This window comes from Phlebotomus papatasi, chromosome 4, assembly GCF_024763615.1.
Source record: "Phlebotomus papatasi isolate M1 chromosome 4, Ppap_2.1, whole genome shotgun sequence".
NCBI lineage: Eukaryota > Metazoa > Arthropoda > Insecta > Diptera > Psychodidae > Phlebotomus > Phlebotomus papatasi.
Genome location: NC_077225.1, coordinates 4,069,437 through 4,091,995, shown reverse-complemented (window position 1 = coordinate 4,091,995; position 22,559 = coordinate 4,069,437).

Sequence of the window (22,559 nt, the reverse complement as noted above, 5' to 3'; positions counted from 1 at the left end):
CATTTCTGATTCGTGGATTTATGTCATTCTTATGTTGTTGTAATCGTTTTTATAGTTGCTGGCCAGTGGTTCCTATGTAGCTGAGGTTGCACCCATCACAAGGAATAGAATATACTACGTCCGATTTCTGGAATTTTAGGACCGGATCTTTCACCTTAGTGAAGTAATCCCTAAGTTTCTTTGCCGGTTGGAAAGTCACTTTGGCCCCAATTGATTTTCTAATGGAGCTTCCCATCCTCTCCGAGACGCCCCTAATGTATGTGAGGGTGAAATACTTCTCAGTCTGGAGCCGATTTTACCGTTTAAGTGTGAAAAAATTGACTTTTCGCATAATAAGGCTTTGAAACCACTTAGATACCAATTTGACTGCCTCTACTCCACCACGACAGTGAAAATAGGGTTTTAAATGGAAAGTCCCACAAAATACAACAATTCTTTGATATTGTTGAAGTTCATCAAATGAACGCTTGGGGCGCTCTGGTCGAAAAAACGAGTTCAGAAACAAACAACCTCGCTTATCTTGGTTTCTGAGTAATCGATGAGATCAAGTTCAACGGAAAAATTATAGAGATCATTCTGGTCTACATTTCACCCATATATCACTTTTGTGCCAGTTCATCCAAATCTTTGATATTTTGGTTTTAATACAAAATTTGTATTATTTCTCGAATTTGATTCAAAATAACTGAATGGCGTCTCCCAACTTCAGCTCTAAATCGAATTTGCATGCATTCCAAGTTAGCTCATGTTAAGAATCTCAACTACATAAGCCGGTTAGGATTATCTGTCCCTTCATTGAATAGCATTGCCCTCTCGATCACGACCCCAGCAACCATCGCCCATCCAGACTTACAACAAGTGAAATTTGGCAGTGATATGCTGAAATTCTTGTATTTAAACGCGAGAAATGTAAGAAACAAAACGGATGAGATTGAAGTAATAATAAAAACTTTAAAAAATTAAACAGAAATAATTATTGTTACTGAGACGTGGATGAAACAACACGATGAAAAAGCCAGTGATAAGCCTAGATCAGCTTATAGAGGTGTGATTCCTTCGTTGCAAAATCGGATTGTGGCAAACTCGAACGATATTTATACATTAAATTGTATGAGAAATGCATAAAAGTATCTGAAAATCTTTAAAGTCGATTATCTCGGAAACTATGAGAGATGAAGGCCTCAAACTTTACATCCATTTAGAGACACTTTCAGGCTTGATATGTGCAAAATTTCACTGGAAAATTAAGAAAATCGGACGAGAAATGCATAAAAGTGTCTGAAAATCTTTAAAGTTGATTATCTCGGAAACTATGAGAGATAGAAGCCTCAAACTTTACATCCATTTAGTGCCACTTTCAGGCTTGATATGTGCAAAATTTCACTGAAAAATTAAGAAAATCGGACGAGAAATGCATAAAAGTGTCTGAAAATCTTTAAAGTTGATTATCTCGGAAACTATGAGAGATAGAGGCCTCAAACTTTACATCCATTTAGTGCCACTTTCAGGCTTGATATGTGCAAAATTTCACCGGAAAATTAAGAAAATCGGTCGAGAAATGCACAAAAGTGTTTGAAAATCTTTAAAGTTGATTATCTCGGAAACTATGAGAGATAGAGGCCTCAAACTTTACATCCATTTAGTGCCACTTTCAGGCTTGATATGTGCAAAATTTCACTGAAAAATTAAGAAAATCGGACGAGAAATGCATAAAAGTGTCTGAAAATCTTTAAAGTTGATTATCTCGGAAACTATGAGAGATAGAAGCCTCAAACTTTACATCCATTTAGAGCCACTTTCAGGCTTGATATGTGCAAAATTTCACTGAAAAATTAAGAAAATCGGACGAGAAATGCATAAAAGTGTCTGAAAATCTTTAAAGTTGATTATCTCGGAAACTATGAGAGATAGAGGCCTCAAACTTTACATCCATTTAGTGCCACTTTCAGGCTTGATATGTGCAAAATTTCACCGGAAAATTAAGAAAATCGGACGAGAAATGCATAAAAGTGTCTGAAAATCTTTAAAGTTGATTATCTCGGAAACTATGAGAGATAGAGGCCTCAAACTTTACATCCATTTAGTGCCACTTTCAGGCTTGATATGTGCAAAATTTCACTGAAAAATTAAGAAAATCGGACGAGAAATGCATAAAAGTGTCTGAAAATCTTTAAAGTTGATTATCTCGGAAACTATGAGAGATAGAGGCCTCAAACTTTACATCCATTTAGAGCCACTTTCAGACTTGATATGTGCAAAATTTCGCTGCCCGTGAAAATCCGCGAAAAATTTCGCGACCCGCGAAAATCCGCGAAAAATTTCGCGACCCGAGAAAATCCACGAAAAATTTCGCGGCCCGCGAAAATCCGCGAAAAAATTCGCGACCCGCGAAAATCCGCGAAAAATTTCGCGACCCGCGAAAATCCGCGAAAAATTTCGCGGCCCGCGAATATCCGCGAAAACATTCGCGACCCGCGAAAATTCTCTGGTATATATAAACATATATACTATGTTTATATGTATGTATATATAAGTAGTATACATGGAGCAAGTCGCTGTTTGTGACGTCACTATCGAGCAAGTGGGTGTGACGTCACTATGGAGCAAGTCGCTGTTTTGTGACGTCACGTGTGTGTGACGTCACGTGTATGATGACGTCACGCCCTGGAGGCATGACGCAATATCCTGGATGACGTCACACCACCACCCCCTGGGAGGCTGACGTCACTTGGCGGAAATTTAAATTTGAATTTTCCGTTAGAGTACTCGAGCGCCATCTATGATTGTAGATTTGAATTTCGAATGCCCATCCGCCATTTTGATTTCTGTCCGCCATTTTTTTTTTACTTTTTATCCGCCATTTTTTATTTTTATCCGCCATTTTTTATTACCGACCGCTGCTCTTATTTTTCTATGCGCGCCCTCTGTTATTCCTATTATTAACTATTTCCGTAATTTTTTTTTCGCGACGTGAAAATTTTTTGGCGAGACCTGGGATTGAACCGACAGATACTTAAAGTCTTAAACGTGATGTGTACCACCTCTTAGACCACTCGGCCACGGCAGCATGTTGATGGGCTCCCGCTGAATCGTGAACCGTTGCATCGTCCACAGGCTGACGTCACCCATGCATAGATATCCCATATAGCCATTTCCCATCCATGCATACAATTTCATATACATACACATGCTACGTGGGAATACTTGCGCGCGTCACTTGGCGGGGAAAAACAGTGAGAGAAACAGATCTCGGGTTTCGGGTTTCAGAGTGGCGCGTGGTAACTTCTGGATATATGACCCGTACTTAAGAATGCATCCTATTGCATAAATGGCATGGAATGTGTCATATGGGGGGCGATTATAAATTAATTGTCGTGGGAATATTTTAATTGCTGTGGGAATTTTTCTTCCCTTTGAGAGCTATTAAAGACTTCTACATAAAGAGGATAAACGTTTTTGCAATGAAAAAGTACTTTTCATATAATTTCACATATGTTTCGGGACATTAATTTACTCCACCGCACTTTTAAGGGAGATCTTCCATTGGGATGGTCTTTTATCTAAGTTGAATGGAGTCTATTTTGCGCCCCTTTATTTTACTTACCCCAGATCTTCTTCGCAATTTTAGTGGTATGATCACCACCCATGCATAGCTATGAAAAAGTATCTTCACAGGTCGAATATTTTGTAACCCCAAAAAATCAGTTTTACAGGGTTCTATCCTAGCAGTGTGCGGAGAAGGGGTTGGATACCGTTAAAAGTTGCTTCAATCAGTTAGAGACTGTTTTAATTAAGAGAACTCTTGTGGCACGCACTGTCTAATTATGGCCAGAGATTCTTAAGATCTGTTTAATTTATGTAATGTTTTTCTGGAGAATCCTTCTTATATGTCTACCAAAAATTTTCACTTCTGCCCCTCTATTTACAATATCCGACAAATTTCGCAGTGCCTCTTTAGATCATGATGATCTATATGATCCACTGATCTCATGACTTTTCTTTGTCAATTTTTGTGAAAAAGCATTTCCATACACAGATCTTGGATCTCGAGTATGTGATATAAGCTCGCTATACCTAAATTATTTCCTAATATTACAAATTGATGGTTGAATGTACTTACTTCCCTTTCTATGCACTTGTCGCCAGAATGACCGAAATATGATCTCCTGCATCGCTCATGAGTTTTATGGAGTGGAGTATATCGTATCCATCGCTTTCAGTGAAACGCATTGTTTGACTTCTCCAACATAACTACTTTATTTTTCCAAAATCAGTGCAAAATATAATACAGTATTTGCTATTCAGCATTTTTCAATCAATCGCTACACTGTGAATATTAAATGTATGATTTACTCCATACACCTCCCCTTTTTAGAAAGTGTGTGGCAATACACTTTTTTTCTCATAAATTTTGAATTTTGAATTTCTTTACTTTACAATTTTGAATTTTCATTATTTCAAATTTAGTTTTTTTTTTTAAATAGTTCAATGGATAGTCATTTTTTTTTTTTTTAATTTTATTCCCCAATTATCTCTAAAGTAATTTGTAATATATTATTGAAAGTATAGTATATATTGTATATGTTTTATATTGGTTATATTGTATTATTGTATATATTTTCTTACTCTATTTTTATGAATAGTTGTTTCAGATAGTGTTTTTGGATTCGTTATAATAACATTCGGTTCTATTACTTCCTTAACTATAAAAGGTCCTTGATACAATGGATCAAGTTTATGTCTTGCTTCATTTGTAATCAAAACTTTGTCACCACAACTTAATTTTAAGGGGTTTAGCTTAGTGTCGTAGTTTTCCTTATTTCTATTTTTATATTTTTCAAGACATTCTCTAGTCCTTTTATACGCGATTTGTAGTCGGTACTTAGCTTCCTTAGCATAATTTTCTATGTTATATATAGGATCTATTTTATTAATTAAGTTTTGAATGAAATACGGTTGCTTATTGAATACTAATTCAAAAGGAGAATAGTTTGAAATTATTTCACTTGGTGTAGTATTATAACAATAAGTGAAATAAGCTAAGTATTCATCCCAATTGTCACTATCACTACTTATGTAAGATCTTAAATATTCGTTTAATGTTCTATGGCTTCTTTCGATGGATCCTACAGATTCGTGTCTGTATGGTGTAGTAAATTTTTGTGAAATATTGAGCATTGAACATAATTCTTTCAAAATTTCATTTCGATATTCAGTGCCCATATCGGTTCGAATTTCTTTTGGATTTCCATACGTTAATATAAAATTCTTAAAAATAGCTTTAGCAATGGTTTTTGCTTCCTTATTTTCTATCGGTACCGTCACTAAGTATTTAGATAAGTCGCAAATAATAGTTACTGCATACTTATTGTTGTATTGAGATTTTTGCAAGGGACCAATTGTGTCAATTATAATAACATCAAAAGGTTTTTGCGGTGTCAATGTTTTGGTTAAAGGTTCGCGAGTTTTATAAGTTGGTTTGTTTATTTTGCATGCATGACAATTTCTTACGTATTGCGCAATATCTTTAGACATGTATTTCCAGAAAAAATTAGATCGTATTTTAGCATACATCCTTTTTTGTCCTACGTGTCCACCATAAATGACATCATCGTGAAATTCTTTAAGGATCCTTTGTTTTTCGTCAAAATCGGTTATAGTTTGTATAGACTGCTCAATTATTACGTTAACGTTTTTCAATATGTTATTGCCTGCTTCTTTAAATTCATTTATTGTGCACAATTTAAATATTTCATCATTTCTTGATAGTTTAAGCTTTCCAATACCTACATTGTTGACCTCACTATTTAGTCTTGATAGTATCATACCTAAGGATGATAAATCATTAACAATAAGAATTGTAGCGTTTACAGGCTTGTTTTTGTATACACTTACTTGAATTTTTAATTTGAGCTCATTTCTTTCTTGATATATTATTTTAAAATGCAGTCTTGGTATCTTTCTAATTTCAAAATTGTTAATTGCTTCGAAAACTTTTATATCATTCTTTAGTTCTTCATTTAATGTACTTTGCAATTCTTTTTTCTGTAAATTCTCTGTTTGCCGTGCCATTGCTCTAGTCGTCATACGCAAAATTGTTTGATTTTTTGTTTCAAGATTTTTAAAATGTGAAATATCTAATCTTGACAATGCGTCGGCTCCTACATTGTCTTTTCCTTTAATGTATTGAATTTCGAAATCATATTCAGAAAGTTCTAGCCGCATTCTAGACAATTTTGATGTTGGATCTTTCATTGAGAATAAATACGTTAATGGCTTATGGTCTGTTTTAACAATGAATTTTGTGCCGTATATATATGGTCTAAAATGTTTTATTGCAAAATGGATCCCTGAAAGCTCCTTCTCTATGGTTGGTTTATTTAATTCCGCTTTAGTAAAACCACGAGAAGCGTAAGCAATGGGTAAGTCATGACCCTCAAAATTTTGTGATAAAATAGCACCTACCGCATACTTTGCAGCATCCGTAGTTAATATAAACGGCTTACTGAAATCAGGATACTGAAGTATTGGTGGGCTATGTAATGCAGTTTTTAATTTTTGATAAGACTTCTCGCATTCATCTGTCCATTGAAAATCATATCTTTTTCTTGTTAATTTATTCAAAGGATACGCGATTTCTGCGAAAAGTGGTATAAAACGTCTATAATAATTACAAAACGCAATAAACCTTTTTGTGGAATCTTTATCAAATGGTCTTGGATAATTTTTAATTATTTCAAATTTTGCATCATCGGGCAATATGCCTTTATCAGTGCATTTATGTCCAAGATAAGTGACTTCAGATCGGAAAAAATTACATTTATCTGCGTTTAATTTTAAATTAAATGTTCTGCAAGTTTCAAAAACTGTTTTAAGATTTTTCAAATGATGATTTTCAGAAATTCCTAATACGATTAAGTCGTCAAGATAGAGAAAACAAGTAAAAGGGTCAAGTCCACTGAAAGCAATAGACATCATTCTTTGGAATGAATTTGGTGCAATATTTAAACCAAAAGGTAAAACTGTAAATCGAAAACTTCCTTGTTCTGTATTGAATGATGTAACATCACGAGATTCTTCGTGTAATCTGACTTGATGAAATCCCGAAAATAAATCCAAAACGCTAAAAAATTTTGCACGTCCCAAATTATCTAAAATGTCATCGATGCGAGGAAGTGGGTATTTATCCGGAATTATCTTTTTATTTAAAGCTCGAAAATCAATGCACATCCTCCATTTTTTAACTCCGTTTGTCGATTTCTTTGGAACCAAGATTACTGGAGAATTATAATTTGACTTGCTCGGTTCAATCAATCCATCTTCTAACATTTTAGTAACTTGTCTTTTAACTTCTGATTTTTGTGTAAAAGGCATACGATAGTTTTTAATATACACTGGATTTTTGTCTATTAATGTAATTTTCTGTTCATAAAAATTGTTAACTGAAAGCTTGTCTTCAGGCAAAGCAAAAATGTCTGTATAATTTTCACATAAATCCAACAATTGACTAGAAGCGAAATCTGGAACATTCCTTGAGATTTTTTCTAAAACATTTTTATCTCTATCAGATTTTATTGTGCTATAGGAATAAACATCGAATTCATTTAAATTTGTGCAATTTGGTGAAAAGTTTTTGCTTACTTTCACAGGCTGATTGTATTAAGTACTCTGATAGTTTGATTTTCTTTCGAAATTATTGATCTAGCCACATAAACTCCTTTGGAAATCTCTTGAGGTTCGATAACTGAATAATCATGTTTTGTTTGGCAAATGAAAGTTCTGTTAATTTCACATCTTGGAGGAATAATTATGTGTTCTTGATCTGGTCCTTGTAATAGAGGAACGGTAGAATATCGATTATGATTCTTAATTGAAAAATACATATCTTCATAATTGATAATGCAATTAAATTTCTTAATGAAGTCTTTTCCCAAAATTCCTGTGGAGGGAATTGGGAAATCATCAGATACAACATGAAATACATGTTCAGTTGTGAAATTTTGAATATGTAACAGTGTTTTAACAGTTCCCAAAGATTTAATTGTGTTTTCTGTAATTCCTTTTATTGTACATTTTTCCGAAACGTTAATTACTGTGTTACTTTTTATAAAACATCTTTTCAGTAATGATATATCAGCTTGTGTGTCAATCAAAAATGAACATTCTTGATGCACAATTTCGCAATATGCCAAAATATAGTCCGAATAATCCAAGTTTAATGAAAAAATACTATGCGTATGCGTATCAAACGAATTTACTGTACATCCCCGAGGTGCCGAGTTTCGGGGCAATTCGAGTTTCCCTGACTCGAAGAGCCTTGGTCTTGGTTTGACATAAATCTAACATTCCTCGAATTATTGGAATTGTTAGACTGTCGATTGGAATAATAATAATTATTTCCACGGCCTCTGTTATTCCTACCACGATAGTTGTTTGAACTGTTGTTGTTTCGGTAGTGGTTATTTTGACCACCACGATATCTTCCGCGATTTTGAAAATTTTTTCCACGGCTTCTATAGTATAAAACCTGAGAAGGTTCATCTTTTTCTTTAGCTTTCTCATCACCGAATTTAGCTAAAACGTCTCTGTGATTTTCAAAAGAACATGCACCCATTATAGCTTTAGCTTCACTTGTCTTGACTCTTGCCCGGCATGCTTCTACAACATGCTCGTTTACTTCAATTTGAGCCCTTGCTTCAGAAGTACCTTCCAAAATTAAACATCTTTTCAAGGCATCTCCTAATTCTTCAATTTGTTTAGAATACTCAGGAAAATTTTTATCTAATTTAAAACTCGATATTTTAGTTTTTAACAATTTTGAAGATTCAGGTTTTAATTTATCTCTCAATGTTTGTTTTAGTTGTCTCGTAGTAGTAATGCTTGACGAAATACATTCTCTTGCTCGTCCAGACAATTTAGCTTTGGCTATCTTGAAAAGTACTGATTGCAATTCTTCAGTTGTTACTAGTTCAACTACCTCAATTTGTTCTACATAAGTATCAAGCAAACAAATATTTCCGTCAAAACTTTGAATAGTAGATGAGGCTAGTTTTACAAAGTCAGCAACACTTAATGAAGGCATTTTGTTATTTGCAATAGGATTGGTTCCTGAATTTAAATCTGAGTTTGATTCTTGAGGTAAAATCTTGTCTTCTAAACTTTGTGGACTATCTAGAATTCCTTCTTCAGTCTCAATATTTTGTTCCGAATTTACTTTATCAATTTTTTCTTGAATATTATTCAAAACTTTTAATATTTCTTCATGTAAAGCTCTTTCTTCTAATCCTGTCGCTATCAAATTTTCGAGTTGGTCATGCTCAAATTTTGGAAGAACTTTTCTGTATATTACAACAAAATTATTGTGCACTTCATCAATTAATTTTTTCTTTTCTCTGGCGTAGTTAATAGAATATTGCCGATCAATGTTATGTTTCTTTAGTGACTGTAAACATTTTTTAAAATCATCAATAATGTTATTTAAAGTTAAAAGATCTTCCATGGGTTTAAAATTTTAAATCGTTAAAGTGACATTTAAAATTGACCTACTTTTCCTGACCTATATTATCGTACAAAAGTAAATAATACTTATGGATAGGCGTCAGCAAGTGGAGTCATCTTTCTGTTATTTTCTGTTGGTTCGTCGACTTCACTCAGCAACACGAGTTTGTTGTTTTTCTTGAAGTTCATTCATTCCCACGAAAATTGCAATTCTTCAACTGGAGTTCAGTCGCTGCATTCGGTGCATTGCTTCAAAGTCCAACTTCGACAGACGATCACCTTCCAGTCGATATTCTTTCTCAGCAAATCAGCAAAAAATTCTTTGGACGTCATCGGTGTCTCCGGTGTCTCGGTCGCTGGCCAAAATTTGTACTTTGCTCGTGTCCAGGGAAGCTTACGTGGAACGTCGAAAAATACTTTAGTTTTTTTTTATTTATACAGCTTCATACCTTTTTCTTTTCGATTGAAGTTTCAAAAAAAAAAATTTAATGAAAGTCCTTCGGTACAGAAATATGCAAAACACGTCCTGAGACTCGAACAACAGCTTCACGTTGAAAGAGATGATTTTCTGGATCTTGATGGATACTTGTAGAGATGACATGTCGATTTTCAATTTTTATGCAGCGCAATTTCTGGTTCATAAACTTTTTTTTAATTAAATTTTTTTTTTTTTTTTAAATTTACTTTCGTGTAATTTGACACTTAATTTTTTCACAATTTCCACACAGATCTTTGTCCTCTTCATCATTTTAAAATCACTTCTTGTTTGTTCATTGATTAATGTTCATTACTCTCCTGCCTCTAAGACATTTTCTGCAGACCTTTTCATAGCGAGAACTGCAGCCCGGCGTGCTCCTTTGGTCTTCATACGATCCTTCCATTTATTATATATAACATAAAGGATAACTGTTGTGATTATTGCAAGAATCACGAACAAAACAATTTCGACACGTTGAAGTTTAGCAAGTTCTTCTAGAATATTTTTATCACATGCCATAGTTTCACTCTGACAAGGGAAGGTCTCGGACCTTCGGACGAATTTCTTTATGAAACTTTGCATATTACCTAATTTGGGCACGACAAATACGATGGTGATAGTAAGAAACCTTGCAATTTGTTGTGTCACCCGTTACAGGGGGGGTGTTTGGGGGACAAAATTCACATTTTTGGCTGTAGGAGCCAGAGGGTTGAAGATAGCGACTTGGGGTCTTCGGGTGACCCCCCCATAAGTTGACCTGGGGAATCTAAATATAACCTTCGTTTTTCCCCCACCCCTCCCCTTTCCCTAAAAACACGTTTTTCTGTAATATCTCGAAAACTACTCTTCAGATAATTTTCATTGGCTGATATGTTTTAGACCTTGTCCAGACGGATATTTCGTCCATACATGCCAATGACCTTGAAAAATTCCTTCATGGTGTTTTTCAAGGTCAAATGTACTACGCTCAAAAAACTCACTTTTTTCAGACAATTTTATTAAAGCATAATTTTTTAAGAACCCTAATCGATTGCTTAATCAATATAAGCCAATTTAAGCCACTTTAATTCCATTGACACGCTTTTGACATTTATATATATTTCAAACCCAATTGTCATTTTAAAAATATTTTATTTGATTTGACACCTAATATTTGATTTTGACTGATTTCCTGAAGTAAGACATCATGGTAATGCAATTTTCATTAAATTTGTGAAATTTATGAAATGTACAAGGAAATTTATGAAATTTTATGAAACTTATGAAAATTTACTTGATAATGTTTTAACGACTGCTGATTAATCATTTTCAATTTATAGCATGGATTATCATTTGTAAATGAAACGAAATAAGCTATATTAGGAGAAAACCAAAATCTATTACGACAATAATATATTGAATTTCAAGTGTATAAAAAGATTTATATGTAATCATGAACAAAAAATGCTAGTTTCTGGAAGGCATAATTTTCAAAACTAAATATTTTAAAATCACACTAAACATTTTTAAAAACTACGCAGAACCATCACAAAACGGTAAAAAGTATATTTAAAACAAGTGTAGTTCAAGTATAAAACGACTAACCCTGTCCTACAAATAGCTCAAGTATAAAATGGTTAAAGAAAACGCTACAAATACGCACAACTCAATCATAAAACGGTTCACTTTGCATCTAAAAACACGCACATCTTTATCATAAAACGGTTAAGATCGTTCTTAAAAACTAGCACAGCTTGAAACATAGACCGGTTAAGATTGTGCTTAAAAATCCGAAAAACTGAATCATAAAATGCTCAAGATTGCGCTCAAAATTACGCACAGCTCAATTATAAAACGGTAAGTGCGCTTAAAATTGCGTAGGGGAAACTGGGGCACCACCAAACAGGGGTACTACCAAACACTGCGATTTTTTTTTAATAGGTATAAGATTTCAGAGAATGAGACTTACGTAAAATCATAGATACTATAGGGATGCTTGTCCAGAGAAAGAATGATCCACATAATTCAAGTAGTTTAGAAATAAGAATCTTTTTTCGCAAAATTGTGAGATTTTGATAATTTTAGTCATTTATATATCTACCTGGAAAATAAAACTTAAATAAGTTACATCAAATTTCACTACACCAGTACTTTCCTACATGTTTTGGGATAATATTCATGTATCTACTAAAGAAATTAATGTTCACATTTTTTTAAAAGAATATAAAATCCATCACAAAACAGAGTTTGGGGCATCAACAAACAGGAAAATTTCTCACAATTACAGATGTCGCGAGCGTAGCTTGAATGGCAAAACTTTTCCTCTTATCTTTTTTACTCTTCATCTCCCTCTTTGTTCGATTTCTGAAATTTATATCCATTCATGGGATTTTCATTCAAAACTCAGGAGAAATATAGTTTCAAGAACCCAATTTTGAATTAAATAATTTTAATGATTCTTAAATGATTTTAATCAAGGATTGACGAATGATTTCTCGATTTCATTACAAATAATCAGAAGAGCGCGCAAAATTTGAATTTTAGGTATAGTGTTTGCCACGAATTTAGTGGCGCTGCTTTCCAGTCAGAAGTCGAATGTTGTCAAAATGATGAAAAATCCATTGAAAAGAAAAATATGTTCGGTGTGCAGTGCTTTAGTTTTTTGCTATTTTGGTCACTCATTCCAAATTTTGCAGTGCTTTTTTGAAAATTATTTACATTTTCAATACCTTCTTTATAATTAAGAGTTGTGGTGAATGCCCAAAGTAACTTCAATGGGTGAGAAAAAGAGGTGTTTTTTGGTGCCCCAGAAAGTGTTTATTGGTACCCCGGGTGGTTGGAAAAAAGCGAAAAATGCATGGTGATACAATTTTCCTTTTTACGGAAAATTGAAGTGCTTCACATCATCCTTGTATGCATTAATATGCAGCCTATACCTAAGGCTATAACATGGGGTAAGCAACATTTTTCTAAAATTCACAATTTTCTTAGGAAATTCAATCAAAATCGCAACTTTCAAAAGTGTTTGGTAGTACCCCAGTTTCCCCTACATCTCAATCATAAAACGATAAATGCGCCTAAAATCACGCAAAGTTCAATCGTGAAACGACAAATGCGGTTAAAATCATACACAGTTCAATCATAAAACGGTAAATGCGCTCAAAATCACGCACAGCTTAATTATAAACCGGTTAAGATTTCGCTTAAAATTACGCATAGCTCAAAAATGAAACGGTAAGTGTGCTTAAAATTACGCACAGCTTAATTATAAACCGGTTAAGATTTCGCTTAAAATTACGCACCGCTCAATCATAAAACGGTAAATCTTAAAATCACGCGCAGGTCAATCATAAAAGGTAAATGCGCTTAAAATCACGTACAGCTTAATCATAAAAGATTGCGCAGTATAAGGTGCATTCTTAACCGTTTCATGATTCATGTGTGTGTGATTGTTAGCGCAATCTTGACCGTTTAATAATTAATCTGTGTGTGATTTTGAACGTAAGCTTAACAGTTTTATGATTGAGCAGTGCGTGATTTTGAGCGTAATCTTTAGCATTTTATTTTTGAGCTTTTGCGCATTTGCGATTTTAAGATTAAGCTGTGCCTAATTTTAGACACTTTTACCGTTTTATGATTTGGATGTGCGTAATTTTTAGCGCATTTACCGTTTTATGATTGACCTGTGCGTGATTTTAAGCGGAATCTTAACCGTTTTATAATGGAGCTGTGCGTGATTTTGAGCGCATTTACCGTTTTATGAATGACCTGTGCGTGATTTTAAGCGCATTTGCCGTTTCACGATCGAACTTTGCGTGATTAAGATTAAGATGTGAGCGATTTCAATCGCATTTACCGTTTTATAATTGAGCTGTGCGTGATTTTAAGCGCATTTGTCGTTTCACGATCGCGCTGTGCGTGATTTTAAGCGCACTTACCGTTTTATGATTGAGTTGTGCATAATTTTAAGCACATTTTCCGTTTTATGATTGAGCTATGCGTAATTTTAAGCGAATTTGCCGTCTTTTGATTGAGTAATGTGTGATTTCATACGCATTTGCCATTTTATGATTGAGCTGTGTGTGATTTTAAGCGTATTTGTCGTTTCACGATCGAAATTTGCGTGATTTTAGGCGCATTTATCGTTTTATGATTGAGATGTGCGCGATTTTAAGCGCATTTGTCGTTTCACGATCGCGCTGTGCGTGATTTTAAGCGCACTTACCGTTTTATGATTGAGTTGTGCATAATTTTAAGCACATTTTCCGTTTTATGATTGAGCTATGCGTAATTTTAAGCGAATTTGCCGTCTTTTGATTGAGTAATGTGTGATTTCATACGCATTTGCCATTTTATGATTGAGCTGTGTGTGATTTTAAGCGTATTTGTCGTTTCACGATCGAAATTTGCGTGATTTTAGGCGCATTTATCGTTTTATGATTGAGATGTGCGCGATTTTAAGCGCATTTGTCGTTTCACGATCGCGCTGTGCGTGATTTTAAGCGCACTTACCGTTTTATGATTGAGTTGTGCATAATTTTAAGCACATTTTCCGTTTTATGATTGAGCTATGCGTAATTTTAAGCGAATTTGCCGTCTTTTGATTGAGTAATGTGTGATTTCATACGCATTTGCCATTTTATGATTGAGCTGTGTGTGATTTTAAGCGTATTTGTCGTTTCACGATCGAAATTTGCGTGATTTTAGGCGCATTTATCGTTTTATGATTGAGATGTGCGCGATTTTAAGCGCACTTACCGTTTTATAATTGAGCTGTGCGTAGTTTTGAGCGCAATCTTGAGCATTTTATGATTCAGTTTTTCGGATTTTTAAGCACAATCTTAACCGGTCTATGTTTCAAGCTGAGCTAGTTTTTAAGAACGATCTTAACCGTTTTATGATAAAGATGTGCGTGTTTTTAGATGCAAAGTGAACCGTTTTATGATTGAGTTGTGCGTATTTGTAGCGTTTTCTTTAACCATTTTATACTTGAGCTATTTGTAGGACAGGGTTAGTCGTTTTATACTTGAACTACACTTGTTTTAAATATACTTTTTACCGTTTTGTGATGGTTCTGCGTAGTTTTTAAAAATGTTTAGTGTGATTTTAAAATATTTAGTTTTGAAAATTATGCCTTCCAGAAACTAGCATTTTTTGTTCATGATTACATATAAATCTTTTTATACACTTGAAATTCAATATATTATTGTCGTAATAGATTTTGGTTTTCTCCTAATATAGCTTATTTCGTTTCATTTACAAATGATAATCCATGCTATAAATTGAAAATGATTAATCAGCAGTCGTTAAAACATTATCAAGTAAATTTTCATAAGTTTCATAAAATTTCATAAATTTCCTTGTACATTTCATAAATTTCACAAATTTAATGAAAATTGCATTACCATGATGTCTTACTTCAGGAAATCAGTCAAAATCAAATATTAGGTGTCAAATCAAATAAAATATTTTTAAAATGACAATTGGGTTTGAAATATATATAAATGTCAAAAGCGTGTCAATGGAATTAAAGTGGCTTAAATTGGCTTATATTGATTAAGCAATCGATTAGGGTTCTTAAAAAATTATGCTTTAATAAAATTGTCTGAAAAAAGTGAGTTTTTTGAGCGTAGTACATTTGACCTTGAAAAACACCATGAAGGAATTTTTCAAGGTCATTGGCATGTATGGACGAAATATCCGTCTGGACAAGGTCTAAAACATATCAGCCAATGAAAATTATCTGAAGAGTAGTTTTCGAGATATTACAGAAAAACGTGTTTTTAGGGAAAGGGGAGGGGTGGGGGAAAAACGAAGGTTATATTTAGATTCCCCAGGTCAACTTATGGGGGGGTCACCCGAAGACCCCAAGTCGCTATCTTCAACCCTCTGGCTCCTACAGCCAAAAATGTGAATTTTGTCCCCCAAACACCCCCCCTGTAACGGGTGACACAACAAATTGCAAGGTTTCTTACTATCACCATCGTATTTGTCGTGCCCAAATTAGGTAATATGCAAAGTTTCATAAAGAAATTCGTCCGAAGGTCCGAGACCTTCCCTTGTGAGGCACTATTTCTGCTTCAATTTCATCTTGGTGCTTGTAAACGCGTCGGTAGTGATACCTATTATTGCACATTATCGCATTGTATAAGAGTCACATATTGTAAAAGTCACTGATGAGAGTTATTAAGTCTACATTGTTCCTTTTATCAAACACCTTCCTTTCACGAACTATTATTTTTCATCAATCATTTTTCACTATCGTCTATCACTTTACTATACATGATTATTCTCACGATCACTGTCACACGGTCGCCATATATCGTATCCATCGCTTTCAGTGAAACGCATTGTTTGACTTCTCCAACATAACTACTTTATTTTTCCAAAATCAGTGCAAAATATAATACAGTATTTGCTATTCAGCATTTTTCAATCAATCGCTACACTGTGAATATTAAATGTATGATTTACTCCATACAGGAGTGAGGCGATTAAAAGAGGAGTGAAAAATCGTCAATGAAAGCAAATTTCATTCTTTGTATATGAATCATTTAATTTTCTTGGCCGCAAGTGAGGAAAGAATGGGAAAAGGTGTTAGGTTTCTGATAACTTTGCAAGAGAAACTCCACCCTTCCCTCCCCAATATTACATATTTTGAATTTATAATTGATGCTTTTCTTACTATATGCAATGTGCTTTAAAGAGATCTGAAGAAATTTGCACATGAACCCTATAGCATAAAGACTTGAGAAATGGCAACAAAATAACAAATCTGAAGATGTTTTTCATATAAAATTATTTTTTCTCAAATTATACAGAATGGGGTGAGCATGTCACTGATTACTGTGGAGCTGTTAAATGTACCCCTAAAATTTAGTTATGTGCGATACTGAAACATTTTACATGTTTTTCACTGATAACTTGTTCCCAAATTACGTTTATCCCTGCTAGATCCTTCTTGAAAGTAGAAAAGTGTGAAATCCTCTTCTTTTTATTAAATGATCATATTTTTAGTATATTCCCTCTGTGAACGGATCAAAAGAAAAGCTTCAAGAGGATGTTTAGTAAAAGAATGTCACAGATTTTTGCTTTAGACTGAATATGGAAATTTGGCTTGCACTCACTACATCACCACGGAACAATGTCCTCTTTAATTCTCGGGCAAAAATTTGTCCTAGTATTATTGTTATTAATATTTGATTTACACCTTTTACACCTTGCACTGAAGAACATCGAAAACTTATTTGAGTTGCAATTTAGAAATTTCTGTGTAACCGCCACACCGCCACCGTTTGGAAAATACTTTAGGCAATCGTAAATGTTCTGTTCTGAGATATGAATCGATTTTATTTGTGAAACATGTTATCAGGGTAATGCATAGTCTCTTAAAATTCAATTATCTGCGATATTAAATCATCTCACGCCTTTTCAATGATAACTCGTTGCTAGATTGATATGTATTTCTGAGAGACTTTCTCATATAAAATAGAAGATGAAGATCTTTTCTTTTGAATAAAATCTTAGCATACTCTTCACATAAAATTAAGATGGTGGATGTTTAATAAAAATTGAAGCTATTTCTTGATCGGTCGTTGGACTGTCGTGCTGTGCGGACGTGCTACTTCTATCGCTCCTCAGTTTCCTACGTTTTTCTCTTGCAAAAGTGCAATTAAAAGTTTAGTAACTTATACTAAAAGGCTAGTAATAGTGCCACTGAGTCTCCTGAACTTCTGTGACAGTGGTTAAATTTAGTGAGTTATTAATTAGAGCGATTTCTTTTTGCCCTGTGTGTATTGGCGCCAAATTGAGTGGTGCTGGAGTTACAATTTGGCATCCCAGTGAATCTCTATTTGTGAAATATTGGTGCTTATCATTATACCGGTTGCTTGGTCTTTTGTTGAATTCTGCAACTTGCACTCTGCTGATACAGTGGAGGTGCTTCTTTGGAGTTCGTTGACCTCATTTTTGTGTTTATGAGAGGAGATTATTGCGGGACAATACTTCAATCCAGATATTGGCGCCAACCAGCTGGGAACTTCTCTGTTTTTTTTGTGAATGCACGGCGTGGGAATTTATCAGTGGGAGTTTTATTCGTTTGCTCCCACTAATTTGGTAATTTCCCGAAATTTTTTAAAATTGTTCTCCAGAGCGCCCTTTCTGTCCGTACTTTCTGGTCTTCCAGTGTACTTCTACCTATTGAATGTGCACCCGCATGACCCTATGAATGCATGATTTCGCTTTGAGGATCATCAACTTTTTTTTGGCCCGATGCAATTTGCATTTGGAGGAGCCTGACCTGCTCAGTTGCTGCAACTGCCTTTGAATCTTGTTTTGGAGCGTCGCTGCAACTAATTGACTGGATTGTCGTGTGGTTGCTGCAACTGCCTTTTTGAATTTTAACGGCGGGGGAAATACTTAGTGGGAGTTTTACACGTTTGCTCCCACTAATTTGGTAATTTCCCTAACTTACTTGACTCGTTTTGAGTGCAGTTTCTCTTGCCTATTTATTGTCTTCCAGTTTCGGCGGTACACCCTGTTATTGTTTGGGAGCGAAGACTTTGCAGTATGCCCGCTTCAACTGTGCCCACCACTACCAAGCCCACCAGGAATTCCCCGGGTGATTGTGGACTCTGCAATGGAAAGGTTAACCACAAGTCAGCACCTGGTGTTATGTGCTCTGGGGGCTGCGAGGTCTGGTTTCATGGGAGATGTGTGACACCTCAACTTACCATTGAGAACATGAATGCCGCTAGGACTGGTCAGTTTTCTTGGGTCTGTGAGAGGTGCTTCAGGAGGGATGGTGGCGATTTTGAGTCTACGCAGGTCCTCAATCGCACTATTAATCTGTGCAGCCGCATTGAGACGGCGGGTCCTGATTTTTTAACGCTTGTGGCTCGGTGTGATGATCTTGAGAGGGAAAATATTGCTCTGTGAGCTATGATATCTGCCCTTTCTGCTAGAATCAGTGCACTAGAGGCTCGCGACTTGCCTAGGCTTGCTTCCTCTCCACGGGCTTCGATGGGTGGGGTATCGTACCACTGGCCTGTGGGCCACCCCAACACGTCTCAGCGATCCGATTCGGGCTCTGGGCTGGCTCGTGATGTTGCTGGTCAGCATCCTGTGGGTTTAAATGACACCTTTATCCCTCCAATTCCTCGTGGGGGCGCAGTCCCAATTCCCAGTCATGTTCCTGCTCCCGGGCCATCGTCTGAGGGTACAGGGAATCGAGTGGCGGTGCCGAATGGTGGTGCACGGCAAAGTAATCCACTGCAAGCTGGCTCTGGTGATCTGAATGATCGTCTCCCGACTGTGCCTAGATACAGATGGCTCTTCATTACGCGCTTGGCCAATAGTCTGCCCACTGAACATCTTATCGATTATCTATCGGACAATTTGACAACAAAGAGAAGGCCTAAGTGTGTCCGCCTCACTAGAGCACCTACTGATGACCCTGTCAGGAGGACTGCGTCGTTTAGAGTGCAACTGACGCCCACAGAGTTCCGGGAGGCCACTCGGAGTGGTTTTTGGCCGAATGGTGTCTTCTACAAAGAATACTCTTTTCGTCCAAGACCAGGGACGGATCAGGGCGGAGGCCCTGCTGTCCTGAACTAGGATACCCACGACATCCTCCGGATGCTTTGACTAATGGCACGCACATTCTACACTTTTCTTCAGCCTCTGTGCCTTCCGCACTGCCATCTGCATCTCTTTCTAATCATTATAATTTTTCACTTTCATTTTCATCAAATCATTTTAATTTCATACACTTAAATGTACGTAGTTTGAGACGTCACTTTTAGATGAGGTGCGGCTGCTGTTGTGTGGCTCCTCGATCTCGGTATTTTGTCTCTCGGAGACCTGGCTGGATGAATTTGATACTGATCGCTCTCTCTCCATAAATGTATTTAAGCTCTTTAGAAGCGACCGTGGCTTCGGTAGGGGTGGTGGAGTGGCTGCCTATGTTTCTAAGGATATTCCTGCTAGAATCTTGAACTTTGGAAATTTTCAACGACTAGAATATTTAATCATATCCTTAACTATCCTCAATCGCACTTTTCTAATAGCTATTACTTACTATCCTCCTCCTGTAGCTTCTATTGATCCCCTTTATCATCTTATTAATCACTTAATAAACTTTGAACATTTCCTCATTGCTGGGGATCTCAACATAAATTTACTTTCTTCAACCCCAATTTGTAGAGAGTTCAGCCACTATATTACATCCCATAGTCTTTTTTGTCCCACTTTCTCTCCTACACGGTTGTCGGCTTTACTGGACCTTTTTCTGGTCAGGGAGGATGATCACAGCCTTATTGTGAATCATGGACAGAATAGTGTTCCGCACATCTCGGACCATGATTTAATATTCATTTCTTTTAATATCCCGCATGCTCGTCAGCCCCTTGAATATGTGGAGGTGCGATCTCTTCACAAAACTGATTGGGATGCATTATTCTTGGATGCCTCTCACATTAATTGGAGTATCTTAAATAGCATTGTTGATGCCTCTGAGCGCCTTAATTATTTCAATTCATTGATTGTTCATTTATTTCACGAGCATGTACCAATCACTAAAGTACTTGTACCTCCTAACTCTTCACCTTGGTTGAATTCTGGCATCGTTGCTAAGGCTCGGGAACGTAATAGATGGTATAGGCAGTGGCGTCGCACTCGCCGGGATCATGATCTCCTCAGATATCGGTCCTTGCGTCGTTCTGTAAAGCGCATGATCCAGTCTTCCAAAAAAGCGTATTTTTCGCGGCATTTGAATCCAAATCTGCCCTCTAAACAGCTTTGGAAGAATATCAACCAACTTGGAATCACAGCAAAGGATTCTCACGATGGCTCGACCAATCTTTCGGCTGATGACTTGAATAAGTTCTTCGTTGGCAATAGCACTTTTCCCCCTTTTCCCAGTTCTTTGGATCTTGATAACGACGCTGCCTGTTTCTCATTTAGATGCGTTGATTCTGGTGAGGTAGGTATATGCCGCTTTCGGCTGTGTTACGTCCAATGCGTGTGGTCATGATGGGATTCCAATTGGATTTCTCAAACCCCTACTTCCCGTTATTCTTCCTTATATTTGCGACTTATTTAGCGCATGTATAACTCGCTCCTTTTTTCCTGTTGATTGGAAATACGCACTGGTCACTCCTATTCCAAATACTTCAAAACCTTCAGTTCCCAGTGACTTTCGACCCATTAGCATCTTACCTTGTCTTTCTAAGCCCTTTGAGCATCTTCTTAAGTCTCAAATTGAAGCACATCTAGACCAAAATAATTTACTGTCGAATTTTCAATCTGGTTTCCGCAAATATCACAGCACTACTAGTGCATTATTGCGAGTCAATCATGATTTGTGTGTGGGGCTTGATCGAAGACAATTTGCCCTTCTAATCCTTCTCGATTTTTCTAAAGCTTTCGACAGCATCAATCACACCCTCTTTCTTTCCAAACTTCATACCTTATATTCCTTCTCGTCTACCAGTATTAAACTTATCGAGTCATATCTGTCTGGCCGGACTCAATCGGTTAAGTTTAAAGGGGAATCTTCCTCCTCTTTGACGCTTACTAAGGGTATTGGTCAGGGGTCAGTACTTGGCCCACTTTTCTTCACCATTTACATTAATGACCTAGCTACGACTTTGAGGAGCAACTGCTGTAATTTCCATTTCTACGCGGATGATCTCCAAATTTATTGTTTCGGAGAACCCAATTCACCTGAGACTTGCTTTGCCACGGCAAATGCTGTTCTCGGGTTGGTATCACGGTGGGCCTCGCAAAATGATCTCCTCCTTAACCCGGGAAAGTCACAGGCGTTACTGATTTCCGGTGGGAGAGTGTGTCCCACTCCTCTTCCCCTTTACCTTAATGGAGAGGTTATTCCTTACGTCCATAAAGCCAAAAATCTTGGAATGATTTTCAATGATTCCTTGGCTTGGGACGACCATGTTTCCTATATTGGCAAAAGAATTAATTTTTCCCTTTATACTCTTCGAAGACATCAATTCTTCACTCCTCAGGATGTTCGAATGCTTCTTGTTCGTGCCCTGCTCCTTCCCCTTTTCTCTTATGGTGCTGAACTTTACTTCTCTTGCGATGCGGCGTTGATGCGTCGCCTTACAATTACTTTTAACAACTGTATTCGTTACATTTTTAATTTGCGTTCGTTTGACCACGTTTCACCTTACTATGCTAGAGTCTTGGGGACTACTCTGCCACTCTTCCTGCAGTCACGTGCGGTTGAATTCATATGTCGTGTTCTTCACTTCCGTCAACCTGGTTATCTGGCGGAGTTTCTTCAGCCGGGTTCGTCCTCTAGGTATTCGTGCCTCGTTGTGCCGGGATCGCGGAGCCGTATTCTGCATTGCTCCCTCTTCATTGAGGGAGTAACTCTCTGGAACGAACTTCCTAGAGAGAAGAAACGGCGGCTTATCCAAAGCTTTTTAGCGTCTTAGACTGTTTTTGATTTTCCTTTTATTTGTTAATTTTGCTTTCTCTTTTGTAAATTTCTTTTTAATGACGCAGATGGCTCATACAACCTGAGAAGGAGTTTTCCACCGTTTTCACTCTGGAGGTTGGTCACCAACACTAAGACGGC